The sequence below is a fragment of the Chelon labrosus genome (genome assembly GCF_963514085.1).
Source record: "Chelon labrosus genome assembly, chromosome: 5".
Taxonomy (NCBI): Eukaryota; Metazoa; Chordata; class Actinopteri; order Mugiliformes; family Mugilidae; genus Chelon; species Chelon labrosus.
The window spans coordinates 25838252-25857266 of NC_140341.1; the positions used below are offsets into that span (position 1 = coordinate 25838252).

Here is a 19015-nt window from a genome sequence, read left to right on the forward strand (position 1 = left end):
CTCTGATTTGTATTTAAAAATATAAAAAGTCCTGTTCTCAGTGTATTGTCAATACAATAACTGTCAATGTACTTTTATAAGAATTTAGTAACTGAAATGAACCCTGTACTTCTGCCCAGTGGGACACTGTAAACCAGGTGTGATATAGTTATGCAGATGTCATGGTGCTGCCACTCACTTGTGAAGTTCAAATCTTTGAGTGATTATGCAGAAAGTTTGAAGTTTTGTGTATTTCTGTTACGAAAAATCGAAAGGCAACACTGTCTGAGATAATGGACAGCAGCATTCATGCAGTCATGAGTTCTATGATTCATGAATCATTTAGGCAGCAGTCAAGATGTTTTTAAACTGAATTCTTACATTTTGTCAGACAGTTTTATATTAATTTTATGAACAGGTAAAATAAACAGCTTTTGTACTACTATTGAGTTTAGATACTGTACATACTTTATATGATTCGCTTACTTGTTTATACAATAGAAAAAATATTGATGATTCATATGTTGCGTGTTAAAAACTGCGTCTCAGAGTTCAAACATTCATATGGTCCAAGATCACAAAATATTACAGCAGGTAAAGACTGTTATCATAGGTAGTACTGTACATGAGTTACTTGCACTGAAGTTGTGTCTTCCCAGTGCTATCTCAGGCTTTTCAGTATTTTAAGCGTGTCCAAGCAGTATTTTAAGGTCGTCTACCACCTGTCTTGTCTATAGAATGACCTCACTAAGAAGTCCTATATAGATACAGCTTTATTTTATGAAAGGGTAAAAGCTCATATTAACTCTGTGGGTGAATCTCACCTGAAATCAACGTGTGTATTGCGTACTGTGATAACAGAAACTCTAAATGATCTTAATGATCTTCTTTGTTTATACAATATATCCATATCGGACTGATCAGAAAATAGTAACATAAGCGTGATTGAGCTTGTAGCACCCTATAATGTAATAATTTCCTGATAATGTAATAACGTCTGAAAATGTAATAAAATTTGCACTTAACTCGATTGAAAATGTAATAAAACCCAATAGTATAATAACTTCATCAATAATGTAATAAAATATCCTGACTGATATTGTAATAACGTTTTTACCGATAATGTAATACCTTATTACATTATTGGGAATTTATTACATTTTCAGGATTTCTTATTTTTTTTTCAAAACTGATTATGTAATATTTGACAGATAATGTAATATATATGTTCATTTTCAGTCCAGAGTTCTACATTTTGTGTTTTGAGAATCTAAGAATGTTATATACACCGGATTTGAAACAACACAAAGACTATTGAGTTAAATTGCAGACCTTGAGTCAGTGGCGGTTTTACATTGAATTGCGCCCCGGGCGACACCACCTGTGAGCCCCCCCCCCCCCCCCCGGCGCACGCGAAAAGAAAAGAACATTCATGAATTACAAATTTTAATAAACATGCCCTTACACGCTAAGTGTCTGACATTAGACGCTATACTAATCTATCTTTCAGGGAGGAACAATTAGCTCCTTGGTTACTGCCTCCAATTCTATGCTTGGCACAGTTTTAGTTATGACTGGTTAAACTATGTTTTGACACGAAATAGAGTTGTAGCAAATGGGAAATGTTCATCTTTGAAACTACTTACAGATATGAAAATTCCGTTGGCTAATTACAGGACCCAACGTGATGGAAATAAATAATAACTGAACTTGGAACAGTTTTGTTGCAAAGCACAATCTTAAGGTGAAATTAGATCTGGTGTTTGTTAAGACGAATTACTGTTGTATAAGCATTGCAAGCATCATAGCAAAAAGGCTAACAAACGTATACCACTAGTTAACATTAGCCCTTGATTCATGGCATGATACTGTAATCATACAGAGAGAACGTAGCATACCTTTATCTTTTCTTTTTCTGTCCATCTCTGCACTTATTTGACACTCGACAATCAACAGATGTCCATCCTCCAACGCTGTCACTCACGACCAGAAGTCAAGACTAAACCAATTCACCTTGGTGACCACATAATTGTTTTGTATTACCTATTTTTATTTTTTATTTGGCCATTTCACACAATTCATAAAAACAAAAACATGCAGGAATTATAGGCCTGTATTTATAATACTATGAATGAAATGTGCGTTATATGGAAGAAAGTCAAGGTGTGACTGACTTTAGCCCTTTATACAATGGACCCCCCCGTCCGTTCAATGTGGGAGAGACCCAGAGGTGAACTGTCCCCCCCCCTTTCTCACACACAGCTTCTGTGCACGGCACCTTCTCAGCAAGCAGGGGCGCCTGCAGCTGCAGGGGGCGCCAATTTGCCAGTTCTCCATTTATTTATTTTCCAAGTGCTCGTGCCGCCCCCCTTGTGTCATGAAAAAATGACACAAATGATTATGTTCGCCCGTGCCTAAAACCGCTACTGGCGGTAGTCTAGAGTTTTTTTTTTGTTTGTTTGTTTTTTTGAAGGCGCTCGTGCGCCCTCACATAGATTGCGCCCTGGGCGGTCGCCCACATTGCCCATAGCAAAAACCGGCCCTGCCTTGAGTAGCATACAGCCATATGCACATGTGCAGATACGCAGGGACATGCAACTACATCCTGGTCTTACTGAGACGGTGATGGACTTACCTCCTTGGGAGACCAGAATTCCAGCTCGGATAAGCTTCTGAGCAGCACTGGAGACCCCAGGTAACTCTTCCCTAAACGTATCTCTTCACAGATTTCCAACAAATCACTACCTCATGAAAATAACCACAAACCAACAAAACAACTTTCAGTAACACTTCATTTGAAGAGAGTATACATAAGCATTCATAACACCTACATACACATTACATGACACCTGACATAAATATAGGCCTACATATCAAGTCATAAATGGTTATTATATCACTTTCAGTGTCAAATTGACATCTTACTTCATTTTGCATGTTCCTCATTTATATATATATATATATATATATATATAAAGGCAGGAATTTCTGACTGTCTGTATGTGGCTCAGTTATCTTGAGAACCGGACACTGCTGTATGAAGTTGAAATTCAGCAGGTGATTGCACAGGAGAAACAATTCTAGAAATATACTAGTCACATAGTAAGGTGACCAGATTTCTTAAGCGCTGTGTTCACGGCCCCATAGTATATGATGATCGCCTTTATAGTTTCCACTAGGGGTGGGAATCTCTTGGCACCTCACGATTCGATTCGATTCCGATTCAGAGGTCAACGATTCGATTCTAAAACGATTATCATTAATCTCGATTTTTTTTTTTAATGTACATTTCCATGCCTGATTTTAAATTTTGTGACACACACACACACACACATATTTTAGTTTGGTCAGATTCTTAAATATGAGTTTGCTGCTCAGAATTTGCAAATCACTTCCTACTATTGTGTTGATCATTAGAGAAAGAAAAACAGATGGCTGGCATCAGGAACGGGTCCCCTTTTTTCTGTCAACTCTGGATGGTATCGCGAAATGTGGCTTTGCAAATTCATTGTATTTCCTAAGTATTTGATTTGAATTCCACAGACCTTACAAACGGTGTAAGTCTTGTCCATCTTGCCTCCAACCTCACAGAATCCAACATGCTGCCATACGGCAGCTTTTAAAGAAGCCGGTGCAGGTCGTATGAGTCGAGCCAGAGAATGTCTAATAAGGGGAGAAGTTCCACTCTCAGTGAACTTCCGGCTTCTGAACTGTTCGTTACAATGGGACTTAATAGAGAGTGGCGAGGCTCTCCGTAGACGGGCTCTGGTCAAGCGCTCGCCATTGCAGCCATTTTATCGCCGCTTAAACTTTTTTGCATGTAAACAACTCGCACGTGTGTTAAGTGCGCATGCGTGTATAGCAGAGAATCAGCAGGTCAGAGAGGAGCGTTTTCTGTTGAGCTCCGCAGCAGGCGCACAGAATATTGCAGCGGGCGAACTAATTAAAATTTTTAATTTTAAAATTCCGATTATGAACTTATTTGAATCGAGACAGAATCGTTCAAGACAGAATCGAAATCCATCGGAGAATCGATTTTTTTCCCCACCCCTAGTTTCCACTGTGTTGAAGGGGCTTTCTACCACTTTTCAGTGCCAGTTATTTCAATTCAATTCAATTCAATTTTATTCATATAGCGTCAATAACAATACAAATCGTCTCAAGACGCTTTACAAAAACTCGTCCTGAAACCCCCAGAGCAAGCCTGAAGGCTCGTGACAAGGAATACTCCTCAGTTTGTGATAAATATATATAAATATAGAAACAACATACAACATACAACAACAACATACAACATACAACTTCAGAAACCCTGTATAGACCCCAAAAAGGAGTTTGAAAAATAACCGTGTCAGTTGTGTTTTGTCGTTTTGATGCTGACATTTTTACTTAATATTTATTTATATTCACTATGTCACTTGACATAGAGTAAGATGTCAATTTGACATTGAAAGTGATATAATAACCATTTAAGCTTATCTGAGCTGGAATAAACTCCTGAAAATGTAATAAATTCCCAATAATGTAATAAGTTACTACATTATCGGTAAAAATGTTATTACAATATCAGTCAGGATATTTTATTACATTATTGGTGAAGTTATTACATTATTGGGTTTTATTACATTTTCGATCGAGTTAAGTGCAAATCTTATTACATTTTCAGGCTTTATTACATGATCAGGAAATTATTACATTATAGGGTGCTACAAGCCTGAGAATCAGTCTGCACGTGACTAAGATTTAGCATTAACTGAACCTGCTGTCATATTAAGTTAATACTGATTTAGTAGTGATTTAATAGTGCAATTAAATTTGGACTGTATAACTCTCACCTATCATTTAACCTTGAATGTTCAAGCAGATGAAGAGATTATTTCCTCTGAGAGAGTTACTTTGTGTCATCTATTATCAAAAGTACCTTTGTTGTTTTCTCTAGCATCATTGATGGAATTGGCTACAAAATGGAACATTTTACTGGCATTTCTTAGGTTATTTTTTCCTTATACCCAATTATCATGAACATTTCCTCAAGACACAAATTGTTGGGATGTCCAAAGGGAATCCAAAAAATGAATGAATTCTATTTGATTAGCCATGTTTTTGCAGCTCAAGAGGCTGAGTATACATGTTTAGGGGGAATAGTTTGATAGGCCGAAAAAATCTTTATACTTAAATACTTTACTGTTTGCTTTGCTAAAGTGCAGAATCAGTTTAAAAAACATTCTAAACATTCTGAATATCTGCTCTACTGTCTGCTTCACTGCTGGGAAACATTTAAAAATTTTAAAAAGCATATTCCAACTTTGTATTTCGGAAGCAGTTATCATTTGTGTGAGTCCAGAGTCTCTCTGAACATATCACACAGCTGCAATAAAAAATTTGCAATAATTAGATGTGATATTGATCTTAATAGTTTAACAATCCAGTCAGAAAAACACTGTTGCTTTAAATACCATGGCTATCACTGGGTAATTTCAGTCCATCCACTGAAAGCCACCATGAAGAAGCTGCTGGGGATTTTGTGTGTGTACTTTTTGTGTTTGAATGGAAGTCTGAGCAGTGGGGAGAATGGAGAGGAGGACTTCATGCTTCTTGAAGGCTCTCTGACAAAGCAGCTGGTCAGAAGCTCAGACAGAGGGAATGATGCCTTTGACTGCAGTCATCCCATACCTGCTGGTTCCAAACAGTACTTTGAGCACCTCCAGAGCAGAGGGGTGACCCACTTCAAAGTGCCACTGTCATGGGCTCAGCTCCTTCCGACAGGCCTCCCCAGCCTTCCCAAACAGGCTGTTGTTAACTGTTATCATACTCTCTTGAAAGAGCTACTGGAGGAGGGCCTTCAGCCTCTGGTAATCCTTCACGATCAACAGTTCCAGACTCTCTGAGATCGAGGTATGGAGGCTGGGATAGCCAGGAGCTGCGAGACATGTTCCAGCAGTATGCAGAGTTCCCCTTTCATGAGTTTGCAGCTCTGGCACAAACATGGGTGACACTGAGTGACTTGGATGATGCTGAAGAGCAGTCTGCAGGCACTGCCGGTTTTCCACAAAATGTCCTCCAGCTCCACAAGAACATTTACCAGTTCTATCATCAACACTTTCCTGACAAAGGTGAGTTAAAATGAGAAAAGAATGATTTAATTTATGTTTAATTTATGATAGTGTTTTAATAGTTGACTGGAGCTTGATTTTATGTTGTCATTCTCAGTCAGTTAACATTATTTATTAAGTTATTAATCCATGTTTTGCCATTTCTGTGGTTTGAGAAATCCCCTTTAAAAAGCATTGCTTTATGACCATGTGATACTGAAAGCCTTCACTGCTCAGCAATGAATCCATGTGAGATCAATTAAAGTTATCTTGTATGCATGTCACTGTGCAGCTCTGCTTTATTGACATGTTATAATATAATATAGTGGCTTGATATCGCAGAAAACCCATTATGCTTTAGATTACATTATGCAACAAATGGCTTAACATTTTGTATTTAGGGACACGTCTGTCGTTTGGACTGAGAGAAAAAGATGGGGCCTCTCTTTCCCACCTTAAAGATTCAACAACAGTAAGCTGCATCCTCTATTTCATGACATGCATTGAGTTCATGTGATGTTGCTGTTAAATCTAAAATTAAAACTTATTACAATTACAATTATTATAACTTACAGAGACAAGACATGATTGCTAATTGTCAGCAATGTATTCAAAGAAACGAACACACTGTCAAGCCCTGGGACTCTCAGGGTTATGTTTGGAATTAGAAAAATACACAGAAAGCCACAGCTCTGGGGTGAACATATGAATGTCTTTCATTTATATGTGATCGACCAATAAAACAACCCTTTAATTTCAAACTTTCTCTGATGAACTGCTAGTGTGGTTTTGATCAAGGCTTTGTGGAAACATAAAACGTCTGAAAATGTAATGTATGTTAGGTTGCAGGCTACACTTCCTCCTTGCACAATAATCCATCTTGAAGTGAACAGTAATTTCTGTATTCAATTATATAGGTCTTAGAAAGTACTACAATAGTGTTTATCCTCCTTATCTCAACTTAGCAAGAGAGACAAAGTGAGTACTTTGGGACACCTTGTATGCAGATCGAATTTGTGCAATCTCTGTTTTATTGTAGAGCAACACTTTGATACACAGTTACCTGCAGATTCAGTAAGGACATTTTGGACTTCCTGCTTTGTCATTTGAAATTTGTGCCACTTTAAGACGATACAACGGTTTATTTAAAATGACATGAAGATCTTTGCCTTTGATCCTGACAAATTTATACTTCTTTATGGAGACCTTAGAGAGCTCTTTATATGTTTATATGTCTCTATAAACTTTATTTCTGAAGCCCTTAGAGAGCTCTTTATATGTTTATATGTCTCTGTAAACTTTTTTTCTGAAGCCCTTAGAGAGCTCTTTATATGTTGGGTTCATGACAGAACACACTAGCAAAGAAAACAGTTGATCATCGATATCAGGGATTTGAACAAAACAGGTTCTCCCTGCCTCATCCCTGAGGAGGTCCCAATCTCTGGTGTTTAATCTGGAACTGATTTACATTTTGTAGATTTAAAGATTGTTTAAAGATTGTAATTATTTTCTCACTGTATTTGATTGCGGGCGGCAAGGTGGTTAGCACTGATGCCTCACAGCGAGAAGGTCCCGGGTTCGAATCCATGGGCCGACTGGGCCTTTCTGTGTGGAGTTTGCATGTTCTCCCTGTGTCTGCGTGGGTTGTCTCCGGGTACTCCAGCTTCCTCCCACCATCCAAAGACATGCTCATTAGGTTAATTGGTGATTCTAAACTAGCCGTAGGTGTGCGTGTGAGTGTGAATACAGAAGATGAATGAATGAATGAATGTATTTGATTGCAGCTGTTTATTTTCCTTGAGAGACATGAGTATACTGACATGCTATGCTTAACTGTATCTCCTACTTTCAACAGATGGATTTCTTGTCAGTGCATGTTGAATATAATTGTGCCTTCTCATCAAACTTTGCAAAGGACACACTTGCAGGTACAGTAAACATTACAATGTGTTTTTTTAACTTTGTATTTCAGATTTTGCAGTGCTCTTACCTTGCATCCACATGCATGTTATGCTATGTTGCAGATGTCCAGTGGGAACTTGCCTATCCTGATATACAAGATGACTGTTCATGATTGTTCCCACAGTCAGTACCAGCTTCTTGGAGATTTAGGTAACTGTTTTATTACATATACTGTATACTATACTAAATTTATTTATTTTAGATATTATCTTTATTGGATTCACGTCTGCAGCAGGTATCACTGAAAACTGTACAGCTAACTAATAGCAATAGTGACTTTTACAATATAATAACCATAAAAGTTGTGATTGTAGAGAGTGTTATCATATGGCAGTTATTAGCAGACAGCTGGGCAATGAAATTTCAAAAGCTTGTAGTTCCAATAATAACAATAACAAGAATGCCATTTTTGACTGACTTTATATTTCATTTACTCTATAACAGTCATATAATAATCAGTAACTCTGTCTTGAACACATTACAGTCCTGAAGAACAGTGGCCTGAACATTGTAAGATGTGACATGAAGGACATGTTGGGCAAGCTGGACATGCAGGATGTTCGAGTCAGGTAAGCGTTTAGTGAAACGCTTTTTTTTTTTCATGTGTATTAATGTTTTTTATGCACTTTCTTTTCTAAAAGCCGGAATATTCCAGACTACACTGGGATGACAGTGTTTGAAAACAGTTATCAGAAAGTCTGGCAGATGTTTGGAGTCCAGAGCAGAGATCTTTTCTTTAAAGAATCATTCCCCACTGGATTTAAATGGGCCACCTCAAGTGAGTCCTTCAAGGTTGAAGGTGCCTGGAAAGCAGGTGGGAAGGGAGAGTCCATCTGGGACTGTTTCGGCCATGAAGGCCTAGCCTTTGCGAATCAGATGGCTGACTTAGCTTGTGACAGTTACAACAAGGTGGATTACGATGTATACCGTCAGGTACAACATTGGAAATGAATTTACACCGTGCATCACATTAAAACAATAACCCAAAACATGTCACCTTCAATTAAAATTAACAAAACCAGGGAAGTCATTAATATGCTCAGGATGTAAAATTGTTTTCCAAATTTATTTGAAATTATTTTTATTTTACCAGCCAGCTAAATTTACATAAGCTGAGCCATGTGATTGAGAATTGGAGCCTGAGAATCAACCTGCACGTGACCAAGGTTTAGCATGAACTTAACTTGCTGTATGTCAGGTTACGTAAATACTGATTTATGCAAACTGCCTGCTGGTCCTTCCACTGGACATCCAATAGAAACTCCAGGATTTGTTTTGATTCATATTTATAGAATCAAAGTCCTTTTACTCCTCTACTTACAAAACCTAAATTGGATTGCACTCAAGGACTACTCACATAACTTTTTATAGATTTGGACTGTATAACTCTCACCTATCATTTAACCTTGAATGTTCAAGCAGATAAAGAGATTATTTCCTTCCATCTACTATCATCTATTATGTTGTTTTCTCTAGCATCACTGATGGAATTGGCTACAAAATGGAACATATTACTGGCAGTGCAAGTACTCAGAATGATGAGTAAGTTAAATCCCACAGGCAGCATAATAGGAAAATCAAGGACATTTGCCATGTTATTTTTTTTTTAAGCCCAATTATCATGCACATTTCCTCACGACACAAATTGTTGGGATTTCCAAAGGGAATCTAAAAAAATTAATACATTCTTGATTTGATTAGCCATGTTTTTGCGGCTCAAGAGGCTGAGTACACACGTTTGGGAGTAACAGTTTGATGAATAGTGTGTCAGAGTTGGCGGAAAAATACATTATACTTAGATACTACTGTATTCAAGATCTACAAGCACGAGTACAAGTTGGAAGCAGTTATTGCTTGTGTGAGTCCAGAGTCTCTCTGAACATATCACACAGCTGCAATAAAACACTGCAAACTTATATAAGTAATTGGATGTGATATTGATCTTAACTGTTTAACAATCCAGTCAGTAAAAAACACTATTGCTTTAAATACCATGGCTATCACTAGACAATTTCAGTCCATCCACTAAAAGCCACCATGAAGAAGCTCTTGGGGGTTTTGTGTGTGTACTTTTTGTATTTGAACGAAAGTCTGAGCAGTGGGGTGAATGGAGAGGAGGACAAGAAGCTGGACATGCAGGATGTTCGAGTCAGGTAAGAGTTTATTTGTCGATCTTCGTCCCCCAAAGCACAGACCTTTTATTTTAAAAACGCTTATGCCTTTCCAATGATTTTTCCAATAATTTTTTCCTCTGTAGTAATGTGGTTTTTTTTTTTGTAACTTTCTTTTCTAAAAGACGGAATATTCCAGACGAAAACAATTATCAGAAACTCTGGCAGACATTTGGAGTCCAGAGCAGAATGGAACGAGATCTTTTCCTTAAAGAATCATTCCCCACTGGATTTAAATGGGCCACCTCAAGTGAGTCCTTCAAGGTTGAAGGTGCCTGGAAAGCAGGTGGGAAGGGAGAGTCCATCTGGGACCGTTTCGGCCATGAAGGCCTAGCCTTTGCAAATCAGACGGCTGACTTAGCTTGTGACAGTTACAACAAGGTGGATTACGATGTCTACCTCCTGCGAGGTCTTCAAGTCAACACCTACCAGTTTTCCATCTCCTGGGCCCGTATTTTCCCTTCAGGCCACCGAGGCAGCCATTCGGAGAAAGGGGCTCTCTACTATGACAAGCTGATCAATGCTCTCATTGAATCTGGTATAGAACCTGTTGTCACTCTCTACCATTGGGATCTGCCTCAGGCACTCCAGGTCTACGGCGGATGGACCAACACGTCCATTGTTGAAGCCTTCAAGGACTATGCAGACTTCTGCTTCTCCAGATTTGGAGACAGGGTTAAGACCTGGAACACATTCAGCAGCCCTTGGGTGGTGAGTTATGCTGGGTATGGCACTGGTGAGCATCCCCCTGGTGTAAAGGATTATGCGGTTTCTTCTTATCAGGTGAGAGTTATGTGATAACTATAATGAAACTATGATGTGGTTTAATTGTTGCAGTGATGAATTAACTTATAATTTGCTTTTGCCTTTTCAGGTCACTCACAATATGCTTAAGTCCCATGCTGAGGCCTGGCATGTCTACAATGACAAGTACAGAAAGACACAAGGTGGGAAAGTGGGCATTGCACTGAACTCTGACTGGGCTGAGCCTGCAAACCCCTCCAAAACTGAAGATGTAGCAGCTGCAAATCGTTATCTGCAGTTCATGCTGGGCTGGTTTGCACATCCCATATTTGTAAATGGAGATTATCCTGCAACACTCAAAACGCAGGTTGAAAATAAAATAAATGAGTGTCCAGGCTCTGTGCCTGCAGTTCTTCCAGTTTTTAGTCCCTCTGAGAGTCAGAGGATAATTGGTGCTGCTGACTTTTTTGGATTAAACCATTATACTTCTCGTTTGGTCAGCATCAGTAATGGTGGGTGTGCCGCTAGTCCTCAGGGGGTTGGCGACTTCCAAGCACATGTGGACCCCTCATGGCCTTCTACAGCCTCTGACTGGATCTATTCTTCACCCTGGGGACTCAGAAGGCTTCTAAACTACATTTCCACTGAATACTTGAATGTTAAGAAAGTGCCTATTTACATAACTGGGAATGGGATGCCAACAGAATACAGAGGGGACAGCCTGAATGACACCAGCAGAATTGAGTACATGAGGAGATACATCAATGAGGCCCTGAAAGGTCAGTGTCTGGAATATGTCTGATAATAAATCATTTTTTAAACTGGGATTAGTTCTTACTTTGTGCTTTATGTGCATCCATTTCATAGCAATTGCCCTTGATGGAGTGGATGTTCAGCGATTCACAGTGCAGGCACTCATGGATGGATTTGAAGGAAAACAAGGCTACAGCCAAAGATTTGGTCTTCACCATGTCAACTTTGAATCTCCAGACAGACCGAGAACCCCAAAGCAATCTGCCTATTTCTACTCCCAGCTTATCAAGAAAAATGGTTTTGGTTCACTCAGATCTAAAGTGTTTAAAGGGATAGAAATGCCACTTACCCGCCGTTCAGTAGATTTATCGCCCTCAGATGTTCCAGCTAAATCAAAGGTTGTCTGGGAGAAATTCTCACACCAGTCAAAATTCCAGAGATCAGTCTATCACTATGGCACTTTCCCAGAAGGCTTCAGTTGGGGAGTTTCATCTTCAGCCTATCAAATTGAAGGTGGATGGAACGCTGATGGGAAGGGGCCCAGTGTCTGGGATGTCTACACTCACAAACCTGGCAATATCCCTGCTAATGCTAATGGAGATGTAGCCTGTGATAGTTACCACAGACTTGATGAAGACCTTTACATGCTGCGAGCTCTGAGGGTGAAGTCTTACAGATTCTCTTTGTCCTGGTCCAGGATCTTTCCTGATGGTAGGCGTTCCTCCCTGAACCAGAAAGGTGTTGACTACTACAACAGACTCATTGATGGCCTCTTAGAATCTAATATCACCCCCATGGTGACACTTTATCACTGGGACCTCCCACAGGCTTTGCAAGACATCAGTGGATGGGAAAATGTCCAAATGATCGACATTTTTAATGACTTTAGTGACTTCTGCTTCGATACCTTTGGTGACAGAGTGAAATTTTGGATGACCTTCAACCAGCCTCACACAATTGCATGGTCAGGTTATGGAATTGGACAGATCCCACCGAATGTTAAGGAACCAGGAACTGCTCCGTACAGAGTTGCACACAACCTGATCAAAGCACATGCCAAGGCCTACCATACATACAATGACAACTATCGCAAATCCCAAGGCGGTTTGGTATCCATTGCCCTCAATTCTGATTGGATTGAACCAAGAGATGTCAACGATATCCGTGAAGTGGTGGCTGCTGACCGCGTGTTACAGTTCCAAGTAGGGTGGTTTGCACACCCCATTTTCAAGAATGGTGACTATCCTGAGGCAATGAAGTGGCAAATTGCAAACAAAAGTGACCTCCAAGAGCTTTCAGAGTCAAGGCTACCTTCCTTTACTGAAGAAGAGAAGAAATTCATCAAGGGAACTGCTGACATGTTCTGTGTAAATCATTACACAACAAGGATAGTAAGCCACATTACAGCTCCATTTACGCCTCCGTCCTATGTCGATGATGGGGACTTTAAACTAGACAAGGAGGACAGTTCGCCAGTTACTGCCTATCCGAACCAGACAGCTGTAGCGTGGGGCTTGAGAAGACTCCTTAACTGGATCAAAGAGGAGTACGGAGATCCAGACATTTACATTACTGAGAATGGAGTGCCTACAGATTATACAAACACCTGGGATGATATTGAAAGAGTGTTTTATTACAAGACCTATATTGATGAGGCTCTCAAAGGTGCGCTGCTGTAAACAGATTTCATAAAATACATTTTATGATTACCATAGCTATTTTACATTTTGATAATTAATTTTTGTGTGTTTGTTTTAAAAGCCTCTCAACTTGATGGTGTGAGGGTGAAGGGCTACATAGCAACAGCACTAATGGATTCTTTCGAATGGCGAAATGGATACAACTATAGATTTGGGCTGCACCATGTGGACTTCAATAACCCAAACCGGCCGAGGACACCAAAGTTTTCTGCTCATTATTACTACCACATCGTGAAAGATAATGGTTTCCCTACAAATCCTGAGGAGAAGCTTTACGGACATTTCCCAAAAGATTTCATTTGGAGTACTTCAACAGCCGCATACCAGGTAACTGTTGAAATAAAGCCCTGTCATTAATTCTTGGATTTCAAGTAATGTTTTCATCTATTGAAATCTGTCTTATACATTTGCTGTTTACAGATTGAAGGGAGTTGGAGAGCAGATAGAAAAGGTCTCAGCATCTGGGACACGTTTTCTCACACTCCAGGGAAAATCTTGAATTATGACACAGGGGACTTGGCCTGTGACAGTTACAATAAACTAGAAATAGATATTAATTTACTGAAGCAACTTAAGGTGACCCATTATCGTTTCTCCATATCCTGGCCACGGGTACTTCCTGATGGCACCACCAAATACATTAATGAGGCTGGAATCAACTACTACCACAGAGTGTTAGATGCACTCCTTGCTGCAAATATCCAGCCATGTGTATGTGTGATTATTTCCAGCATTTCAAAAATATCAACGATCCTGTAATAGTAAATTGTTCAGTTTGGTGACCTTAACTACTTTTTCGTTGCTGTCAGGTCACTCTGTACCATTGGGATCTTCCGCAAGCTCTGCAAGATATCGGGGGCTGGGCGAATGACACTGTTGTTGACAGATTCAAGGAATATGCTGACCTAATGTTCAGCCGTCTTGGCCCCAAAGTGAAGTTTTGGATCACACTAAATGAGCCGTTCATTATAGCCTATCTAGGGTATGGCGTGGGAACTCATGCCCCAGGTATGTTTTGAGAAATGTTTTGCAGCTGGACTCTCTGTATTACACAAACTATACATTGTTGTGTTTGGTGTGAAAATCAGATTTAAAGTGGAATTTACACAATAGCATTAGTACTTAGCATGTTTTGTTAGTGCCATCAAGTGAAAAGTTGTTAAGCAAATTTAAGTGTTGGCCCTGCAATTTGGCCTTGCTTCGAAACAAATTGTACCCTGTAAACCAATTATTGGCCAAATCATGGTATTTCTAAACCCTAATGACCTCATGACCCTAATGAAAATCATTCAGCATATTGGTTTCAAATGTGTCTATTAACCTGTATTTGTAGGGATTGACAATCAACCAGGCACTCTGCCCTACATTGTTGGTCACAACCTTATTAAAGCACATGCTGAGGCCTGGCATGTCTACAATGACAAATACCGGTCCGAACAGCAAGGCATTATCTCCATTACCATTAACTCCGACTGGGTAGAACCCAGAAATCCCTATAAGCAGGAAGATATTGATGCAGCAGAACGTGTACTGCAGGTATGCCAATTCCTTGATTATTTTACAAGATATCTGTATGGCAGTAATCTCGAACATACTTTCATTTTGTCTCTCTTTGTGCAGTTATTAATTGGATGGTTTGCCCATCCCATATTTAATGGTGACTATCCTGAGGTCATGAAGACAAGCATTCGAAAGCAAAGTCTGGCTGGTGGTCTAACAACATCTCGGTATTTAAAGACGAAAATTCAAACCAGAAATAGAAATAATGTCAGTTAAAAATAACGTGATGATTTTTTAAGTATCTATACAAGTGTATTTTTAGTACAGTAACACAGAAGTGTTACCAATCCTGTTTTTAAAATTCCATTTATTAAGTAAATTCATTTTCTCCTCCATTGTTGTAGGCTGCCTGAGTTTACTCCAGAGGAAATTAAAAGAATTAAGGGTACCCATGATTTTTTTGGATTCAACCATTACACCAGTGTCTTGGCATTCAATGTGGACCATGGAACCAATCAGCATTATGAGGCAGACAAGTAAACAACAATACCATCACCTTTAATTTTACTTTAAATGCTGATTAATTCAAATAATTTCTCTCTTTATTATGCATGATATTGGAACTTTAAAATCCAACTGATATGACGTTCACAGGGGTGCAGCGACAATTCCTGATCGTACCTGGCTGGAAGCAGGTTCTTCCTGGCTGAAGGTTGCACCATTTGGATTCCGCAAATTACTGAAGTTCATTAAAGACGAGTATGGAAATCCACCGATCATTATAACAGAGAATGGTGTCTCAGCGCAAGGCCCTGTAGACCTAAATGATACTCACAGGATCTACTACTATGAAAAATACATCAACGAGGCGTTGAAAGGTATCAAGGCACATGGAATACATTTAAGACCAGGACAGAGAAGGGAGAGACAAATACATATAATGATGTCTCATGTAAAATATGGCTGCAGTAAAATAGTTTGTGACAATTCTGTTCTTTCTATAAAAAAAAAAAAAAAAAAAATCATCATGTGGATTTGCAGTTTTTAAAGATGGTATCTGTGTTCTTTCAGCTTGCTTGCTGGATGACGCGGATATCCGAGGTTACACTGCTTGGTCACTATTGGACAACATGGAGTGGGCGAGTGGCTACACAGAAAGATTTGGCCTTTTCTACGTTAACCGCTCAGACCCTAATCTTTCTCGAGTGCCCAAGGCCTCGGCATCATTTTATACCACAATGATAAAATGCAACGGATTCCCAGACCCTGCCTTAGGACCTAATGACTGCCTGGACTATCCAGGTAAAGTGACACAGATTTGGTGGATACCTGTTCTGAAAGATGACTGGATGAATGGAAGGCGCAAACATTGAATGCATGTATATGAGTACCACATTCATGTTGTGGCGTAGAAAAACTTCACTGTAAAAACAAGCAGGTGCAAGTTCAAGGAGGACAATTTATGGAACAGGTGACTTCCTAGAGTCTTGTTATCACAGAGCCATTTCCACCTTTACGGGGGCCCTATGCAAAATTCTGTTTTGGGGCCTCTAGTTAGTCAAACTACAATGAAGAGATTCCTAACCCTTTGGGTGATCCATGAAGATGCAATAATCTATTACACTTAAAAAACAGGCTATAGTCATGATAACCTCTCATATTAAAATTAAACATCTTAAGTTGAGCCACTCAGGCAAGTTAAGTGTATAAAAAATGATAATGCAAGGAAAACAACAATCCTCTATATGTCATGAAATAGAGATTGAGTGTTTTTAAAAAATGTTTTCTTTAAATTTTGAAGGACTGGAATAAAAATCCTATGAACTAGCAATGATTTTAAAGTGCAACGGTGAAAACAAAACACAATCTGTTGTTTCCAGAAGCCACAAGAAATCCTACAAAATGTTCCTTGATTTCTGGTACTTTCTCCATTTTAATCACTTATAATCACTTAAGTCTGTCCTGAATGAATTTAAGAAACCTGATGGACGGTGAGGGGCATCTCGGGGTTTACCAAAATGGGCAGATGACCATGTAAGTCTGAAGATGAAGACGTCCCTGGTGCTTGCTGCTCAGGAGGAGGTCCTAAGAAATGTGCAGGTCTTGGTTGTTGGTTGTTCTGAAGATCTCGCTGCTTCAATGCCTGGAGCTCCAAAATATTTTAGAATTGCTCCTGCAGAGACAAAGCTCCTTAGGTTACCAAGCAAAATAGACCATAAACTCATATTCCTATTTTATAATTGCAGTGGCGTTGCACTAAAACAGAAATGTGTAATCAGTTTTTATATTAAACATTGTAATGTACAGTGTCCCTTCAAAGCATGTACCCAATCACAAAGTTTTCACTTTTAAGAGGTCTCTGCATTAATTTACTTGTTAAAGTAAAAACATGCAGATAAATGATCCACTGCTAGAATAGTCCAAAACAACCTTTAGGCAGATGATTTTTCCTGACAGAGTCAGGCTATTTTTATTAGAGATTTGTATTACTGTCCTAAGACATCCCAAAATGATTTAACCTAAAAAAAAAGTTTACATTTACTGTCATCAGCTTGTTTGAAATGAAAATGAAATCCTTGGTGTCTGTCTTTTGTGCAGGAACAACTAAGCCAACCACTGACAGTGCTGTGTATTTTCTGGGTATGAAGCTCTCCATCAGTGATGCTGAAGTTGGACTCAACACCACATTTGCTCTACTGATTGTTGCAGCGTTGGGAGTGGGTTGTTTGTCCTTTTTCGTCTTTAAGGCAAAAAAACAGTCTAAGAAAAAGCAGAATTTTGACAGTAAAAGCTTGGAGAACAAATTGTAACAGTGAACAAACACAGGTGGAATGGAAGTCCTTATCACAGACGCATATACACCATTTAATTGAAGGCTTTAACAGCCTACTTATGACACTATATTCATCTGGTATGTTTAACATTTATTTGAAATAATACTGTGTACTTTTTCTATAGTAAGAAACACAGTATCTCAAAGTGTTTGATGGGCATCATCTGCATTACATTGTGAAACAAGATGTTGAACCGTAAATAACATCCAAGCATATTGTTACTCTCTGAAGTCCATAATGTGTTGTGCTATTCAACAATACCATTTATTTTCTGTTAATAATCCAGTTTCTTGTGTGAAGGAATTTGTTCATAAATTTAAATATAATTCTGTTTAGATTAAAACATGTCTTCTCTGTGGAGGTTCAGTCATCCAGGTCATGGTAAATCCAAAAAGAAGAAGAAGAAAAAAAAAAACTAGCTGGAACAAGGGCAACAGGACTCGTAGTGTTTCTTGAAGATGTTTTTCCACTCATCCAAGAAGACTTTTCAGTTCTGATAAACATGGTGTCCTCAGAAGCTCCTCTTTAACCTGGAGCTGTCGGGTGTAGAAATCGCTCAATGCCACTAGAGGTCACTGTAGGATTACACTGAGGCTCCTGAACATGGGATCACTATTTTAGTTTCAAGCATATGTGATACTGATGCAATAAAGTGTATTTCATGTGTTTAGTTAATAAGACCACAATTACAAGATACTGCACCTTTAAATCTGGAAGATGTTAAGGAGTTTCTAACCTTTGTTGTCCAAACTGATGTAGCGTTTTAGACATAGAGGCTGTAAGTCATAGATAACAAAACAAGAAACGTATACTGAAGTAATACTGATTATTCAGTACTATGATCACATAACACACTTCCCCTGATAATTCTTCGGTATAATATAATGTTTCAGTGGGGTTCATCAGTTAGTGTTCACTACAAACATTTTCCAAAATAAATCAGCTTTAAACTAGCATTATGTGACACCACTTTAACAGGAGTTTATTTGAACCTGTGCTCATTTTCATGTAGAGTTCAGGTTGAACTTGGCTTGAATCTGAAAAGTACCAGATTAGAAAATGTATCACCTTAACCAAATAAAGATTTTACTGTTTAACATTTTCCAGAAAGTAACTGTCGTTCTTTTATAACATTGGACCACAAATTACTATCAATACAAAACATTTCAAAAAGTAGAATAATTCATGTAGCATTTCACACATGGAGGTTGTAAGTCACAGATAATAAAACAAGAATCGTATACTGATCAGTACCAAATTACAAAATGTATCACCTTATC

At 38.8% G+C, this 19015-nt stretch overlaps 1 pseudogene across 1 annotated transcript; it reads left to right on the top strand.

Moving 5' to 3' along the window:
- The first annotated feature begins 5459 nt into the window (after positions 1-5459).
- On the top strand, positions 5460-18223 carry LOC311488683 (lactase/phlorizin hydrolase-like; annotated as a pseudogene). The gene is made up of 17 exons: positions 5460-6092; positions 6473-6543; positions 7927-8004; positions 8096-8183; positions 8518-8602; positions 10330-10987; positions 11079-11727; positions 11816-13366; positions 13463-13728; positions 13822-14112; positions 14211-14409; positions 14735-14937; positions 15022-15128; positions 15306-15437; positions 15556-15779; positions 15973-16203; positions 17500-18223. The product of its transcript is annotated as a lactase/phlorizin hydrolase-like (transcript).
- Positions 18224-19015: the final 792 nt, after the last annotated feature.